A 6651-nucleotide genomic window follows, 5' to 3' on the forward strand; every position below is an offset into this window, starting at 1 on the left:
GCTGTGGGAGCAAACTGAGGTGACACTGAAACCCAGTTTGGGGGAATTGCTCTCAAAAGACCCAGAGAGGTTCACAATCTCTCTATGAGTTTCTGGAGCTGCTCCAAGATGGCAACAACCAATTTCAATTTCAGCTAAGTGGCTACTCCATATTCTCAATCTAATCTAGTTTGTAGGAGACTTTTATTAAGTTATAGAATGCTGAAGTATTTACATTTAGGAAAAGTGCCTCTGCTGTCTCTGTTTCCTCAGTGACACGAGTGATTATCAGATTTTCTGAGGGTTTTTGCTTGAGCAATAACCATATTTGTCCAGAAAAACAAACTGATTAGCTCAACCCTCATTGTTTCATATTTATTTTAACAATTCTGTGGCAAAGTGAAGCCTGTTAGTCCATGCACGTATCCCAAACTCACAGGAGTAAGTCTGAAAGTGCCCCATAACTTCATGAAGCCCAGAACTGAGTCTGAACCTGGGCCAGCCTGGCTGTTTTGGATTAACCCAAAGCCCAGGGCTTCCAGCAGCAGGGCTGCAGGGCAGTGAGCTGCAGACAGGCTCCAGGACAGGCAGCAAAGGTGAAGTAACTGCTGAGTATCCACCTGGAATATTTACAACTCCTTCTCTATGTTAACTATGAGTGTGGGAGCTCATAAAGGTGGGTGTGAGCTGCAGATATCCCAGGATTGCTCCACCTGGGCTCACCAGGGCCCTCCTGGCCCCCTTCCCCTGTCCTGGGGCTGCTCTTTGCAGGCACATCCGACAGTGGCACTGCCCTGCCCAGGGATGTCAGTGCTGTGTCTCCTGGTGTTTGCCAGCTGTGACCCTGGGGATGTCCCACAGGGCTGGGTGGCTGCCTGTGCCCTCCTGCCTCTTGGGTTGCTGTTGTTAATTGCTGCCCTGAGATGTGCAGGATGTCTCTGCTTCAGCCTGTGCAAATGAAGAACGAGTCTGGACTCTTCACTTTTCAGTCTTGAGGTTGTTTATTAATTCTTATCTATAAAATTTTCTTTCTGCCCAGCCGAGGTCTGCTCAGCAGGGCAGCCACAGGCACTCTGTGTTGCCCTTTTATACTACAAACTACATATAACATATTTACACAATTCCCAATACCCATCACCTATGTTAGACAGTGCCCTTCTACTCTAAACCAATCCCAAAGTGCCAACATCACTGCAGAAAATGGAGAACAAGAAGAAGAAGACGAAGAAAGACTGGACACGTCCAAGTTCCTCCATCTTGTCCCCATAACCCCCATACCAAAAATCCTAAATCTACATTTTCACCCTGTGATCATTTTGTCATTACACTATTCAAACTGTGTGACTTTTATGTCCTCATACAAAGTTGGCAACTTGCTCCAAGAGTCAAAATCAAATCCCCAGGTGTTCTGGGCTGCGTGCCAGGGCCTGCGAGCCCCCGACGAGGTCCTCGGCAACTCTGGACACCCTGAGGGATGCGCTGAGTTCTGACACTTGCCCACCATGTCTCTGGCATGGAAAAGGCCTCAGGAGGCAAGGGAGGAGTTTTCATTTGAGTTGTCTGCAGAAATCCCTGCAGGACCATGCAGAACCATCCCATACAGCATCAGTGTGTCCAAGTGTCCCTCCCACCACCCTCTGTCCCTTCTCCACACATCCCTGGGCCTGTCCTCTGGCAGTGATGACCCCCTCTGGATAAACAGGCCTTGGAGTTCCTTTTCCTTCCCCTCCCATTGAATTCCTGTCAGTATTTTATGTCTCCAGTGAGAGGCACCTGCCCAGCTTGGCACAGCTCAGTGCTCTGGAGCTCTGGGGGGTTCTGGACCAGAGGGATGGGGGTTCCAGGCTTCAGGAGCCAAGAGAGGGGAGCAGGAGGTGGATGAAGCCAGGCAGCATCCCAGCCCACTGTCCTGAGTGCAGAGTCCAGCTCCAGAGCTCCCTCAACCTGCAGGTCCACCCCTGCTCTTCTCCCAGCACCTCCTGCTCTGTCACCTTGATTTTTTAAGATTTTCTAAGATTTTTTTAGATTTTTTTAAGATTTCTAAGATTTTCTAACCCTTCTGATGTTTACATGCTTGTAACGAACTTTCCCACACACTTTATGTAAGTAACTTAGTGTTTTGCATTCTTTTATGGAAGAAGAGAAATTTGATGGGCTGTTGGTTTGTCCAGTGTCATTGGAGAGGTGGCACTGTCACCCTCCAATCCACTGCCACTTTTGGAAACCTATAAATGTTGGAGTCAGAAAATAAACTTCCCTCTTTTCATCTTGTGTAAGAGCCATAAAGAGGGATGGGGGACTCCAGGCACTCTCCAAAATGCAGTTTATTCCATCCAAGAGGTTACAGCAGCCCAGGGTGGTGGGTGACAGAGCTGTGCCCACAGATGTCAGCTCCAGCTGCAGGCAGGCCTGGAGACCCTTTGGGTTTGGTTACAATGCATTATAGACTTTTCTTTGCTGAGCGTCTTCATACAGCAAAACCAATCTATACCTTAACTTTTATCTATAGCCTACCATAACTACTGTAATTACCATATTCATGTTACTGTTCTCCAATCACTACAAGTCAGTACATTACAGTTTAAACTAGAAGTTGTTTTTCAATTTTCTTGCAGTGGAAAGTCCTAAGACACTTTTTCTATTTGCAACTTTGCTGACTTGTTTGCCTGTGCTCTCTTTCTGCTTGGTAGAAACATCTTCTTGTTTGGGGTGGGTTTATCCTTTGCTCTAAGCCATAAAAACCCCTTCTAACTAACACACCCTTTGCCTCCTTGGTTATCCAGTCAGACTGGCTCAGCAATTCTTTTCTTCTATATCAAAACTTGCTTCCATCTCTATTCCTTCATCTACATTTAAAAATCTTTCTGCTAAGCACACATATCTGTGAGACTTTATTGCCAAACTTTCATCCTTCCCAACTGTGAAGGTGTTCACAGGGGTCTCAGGATGAGGGAAGTGACGAGGATCTGACTCCATGTTTCAGAAGGCTGATTTATTATTTTATGATATATATTATATTAAAACTATACTAAAAGAACAGAAGAAAGGATTTCATCAGAAGGCCAGCTAAGAATAGAAAAAGCAAGAATGATAACAAAGGCTTGTGGCTCAGACTCTCTGTTGGAGCCAACTGGGCTGTGATTGGCCATTAATTAGAAACAACCACATGAGACCAATCCCAGATGCACCTGTTGCATTCCACAGCAGCAGATAATCATTGTTTACATTTTGTTCCTGAGGCCTCTCATCTTCTCAGGAGGAAAAATCCTAAGGAAAGGATTTTTCATAAAAGATGTCTGTGACACCCAACAATCCTGAGAAGAGCAGTGTGTGCCTGTTGTGTTGTTTCATGTCCTGTAGTGACACTGCTCCAAAGGGTGAGCCCTGTGTGCCCCAAATCCCTCACTGCTTTCCAGCCCCATCTGCCCCAAGATGCCTCTGCTCTTCCCGCTCTGTTCTGCAGGGCTGGGGACACATTTCCAGGGAGATCATGAGCACATCAGGACAGTTCCACAGCAGGAACCAGATGGCCCAGGGAGGGAAGAAGCCCAGGCTGTCCGTGCTGGTCAGGGCACAGAAATTTGTGCATCCCTTCCCTGCTGAGATCCACAGCCTTGGCTCCCTGCAGCTCAATCCAGAGGAGAACAAACCCCAAGGGCTTTAAAGGCTGCATGCCAAGCATGAGGCACAGGAGGGCTGCCCTGTCCTGGGAATGTGTGTGCCCTGAGAAGGTCCGTGCCCACTCTTGGCTCCTGCATTTTGGGGTGCATCACCCCAGGGCTGGCTGCACTTCAGGCACAGGGAGGGAATTTCTGCCTTCCCAGAGCTTTGAACTCGCTCTGCTCTCCCTGCGGCCCCGGGTGTCCCTGTCCCCAGCACTCTGTGAAGCACAGGGGGCTGATGGTGCTTCACAAACCCCGCTGAGGTTTGCCCAGAGGGGCGTGGGGAGCCAGCACAGGGCTGGGATTGGCCTGAGCTCGGACAGCACCAACACCAGGAGCGAGATAAGCATCTCTCTGGCCCTGCCCAGCACCTCGGAGCCTTCCCCGCCTCCCTTTTCGCCCCGCCAGGGCCCCCCAGTGCAGACACATAAATAGAGGTGCGGGCAGGAGCGGGGCTGCATCTCGAGGGATCCCAGCGCATCTCAAGGAATCCCAGAGCATCCCAGCATCCGTCCCACCCTGCAGGTAACCCGGGGGCCACGGGGATCCGGTCAGGGCCAGCCTGCATCCCCCAGAAAGGCGGGGAGGATGGACATTTCCCCGGGGAACAGCGGGAGCCCGGGGATGCTGCTCCCATGGAGTGGCTCTGCTGGAATTGGCTCTGTCGGAGGTGCCCAATTCCGCTGCTGGGTGGGGTGGGGTGTTTTGGCAATGGATGGGAGTGGTGAGGTTGGGGTGTGAGAAATCTTCTCACAGGACTCGGTGATGGTTGGAGGGGGTGTCCTGCTCTGTCTGTGTGGGGCAGCCAGGAGGGAGCTCTTGGGGAAGGAAGGAAATTCCTGTCCAGCAGCAGCTTTTCCATGGGGAGCACGGCTGGGTGTGACCGTGTTCACAGGGGCCTCAGGCTGAGGGAAGAGATGAGGATCTGACTCCATGTTTCACAAGGCTTGATTTATTATTTTGTGATATATATTACATTAAAACTATACTAAAAGAATAGAAGAAAGGATTTCATCAGAAGGCCAGCTAAGAATAGAATAGCAAAGAATGATAACAAAGGTTTGTGGCTCAGGCTCTCTGTCTGAGCCAGCTGACTGTGATTGGCCATTAATTACAAACATCCAACATGGGCCAATCACAGATGCACCTGTTGCATTCCACAGCAGCAGATAATCATTGTTTACATTTTGTTCCTGAGGCCTCTTAGCTTGTCAGGAGGAAAAATCCTAAAGAAAGGATTTTTCATAAAAGATGTCTGTGACAGCTGGGTTCTCAGGTAATGGCAGTCAAATAACCACTAGATTAAAATGTGTGAATGAAAGGAAGGGGCAGAACAACTCCAGCAAAGACAAAGCAGGCCTAAGCAACCTAAATAGCAAAATCTTGCTTTAAAACCAGAAAAGCTCCAAAGTCTTTATTATTTTTTTTTCAAATTGATAACGGACAGGGTCTGTGCTTTCAAGGTTTTTTTTTTTTTTATGGTTGTGCAACTTGCAAATACTTTCTGTTTAAGGAGATGTTGAGAAATAACTGCAAGTAATCGCATGCCTGCAAGAGTAGGAAATTGAGGTTATCAAAGGGTGATGATGGAAATGTAATCAAAGGTGGCAATGGGAGAAGAGACCAGAGCTGGAAGGACCCAGTGCAGGAAGGAAGAAGGTGGATTTAATACAGCAGGACATAAGGGGACTCAGATAGATGGAAGGGATCCAAAAATGCACTTAAAGGACACACTGGGTCTTGGAAAGCTGAAAATAAATTTAAAAAAAGAGTCCTCAGCCTTTAAACAGGAAGAGGATTCAGCATGGGTTGCCAGGTGCTGTGCATCCAAGGTGTGAGTGGAGGAGGAGGGAGCAGGCACAAGGAGGGGATTTCATGGCAGGACTGACTCCCTGAAAACAGGCTGGCCAAAGAAATGGAGAACACAAAGGGGTGAGTCCCACAGGGATGCCCAACACTGGAAACATCTTCCTTAAGGAACAAAGGTTTTTGCTGCTGAAATAGAGATGGAGTGACCCCCTTGGCTTCCTTTGAAGGAAAAGGCAGGCAGTGAGGGGCACAGCAGGACAGGTTGGGAGCTGACACCCAGACCTGGAGCAGCCACAGGACAAACCACCAAAGCAGACAGAGCTTCTGTGAGCCCTGCTTCTGCCCAGGCCTGCATGCCTTCCAGGAACAATTAATCACTCATTGAAATGTAAATTATTAGCACCAACACCAGCGTGAACAAGTCCCATTTGCCATGGGGCAGCCGTGCCAAGGCTCAGTGAGTGCTGCAGTGTGGGCTGTGCCCAGCAGTGCCCACCTGAGCGACCCCTGGGGATGGAGGGCACTGGGGCAGGGCCAGGATGGGCTCTGGCAGGGAGAGAGTCTGGTGTAGAGCAAACCCCCGTTGGCACCTGATGCTGTTGAGTCAGGGATGGAAAGACTGCAGTGTTCAGGTGGATCAGAAGGCTCACTTTAATGAAAGTAAAGGGTTTTATATAATGTGACTTGCTAAAGTGATCCTCGGTTGGTCTCAGAGTAGGAACATCTCACACCATTGGTGACTGTGGGGAGCACACTGTGAAGAACTATAACTATAAAGAATAGTTACAGAAAGAGAGATAATAATTGTTTTAATTCCTCCCTCTAAGATTTCCAGGTTTGGGAGAAATTCTCTCTGCTCTTTCTTTGAACTGAGAATCTCCACAGGCAGCTGTGGGTGACCCAACCTGCAGCCACGGGCTCATCAAGGGGATGGGGCTGATCCCCTTGGCTTTAAACTGTGGAGGGGCCTGGGAACTTCAGTGTGACACTCCCTGCGTGTGACATACCGTGTGTGTGACACTCCCTGCGTGTGACATACCGTGTGTGTGACACTCCCTGTGTGATACACCTTCAGTGTGACACTCTGTGTGCGTGACAGTCCCGGCATGTGACACACCCTGTGTGTGACACCCTGTGTGTGTGTGCCACTCTCTGCGTGTGACACTGTGTGTGTGCGTGTGCCACTCCCTGCATGTGTGAC

This window comes from Melospiza georgiana, chromosome 2 (assembly GCF_028018845.1).
Source record: "Melospiza georgiana isolate bMelGeo1 chromosome 2, bMelGeo1.pri, whole genome shotgun sequence".
In the NCBI taxonomy this organism is placed as follows: Eukaryota; Metazoa; Chordata; class Aves; order Passeriformes; family Passerellidae; genus Melospiza; species Melospiza georgiana.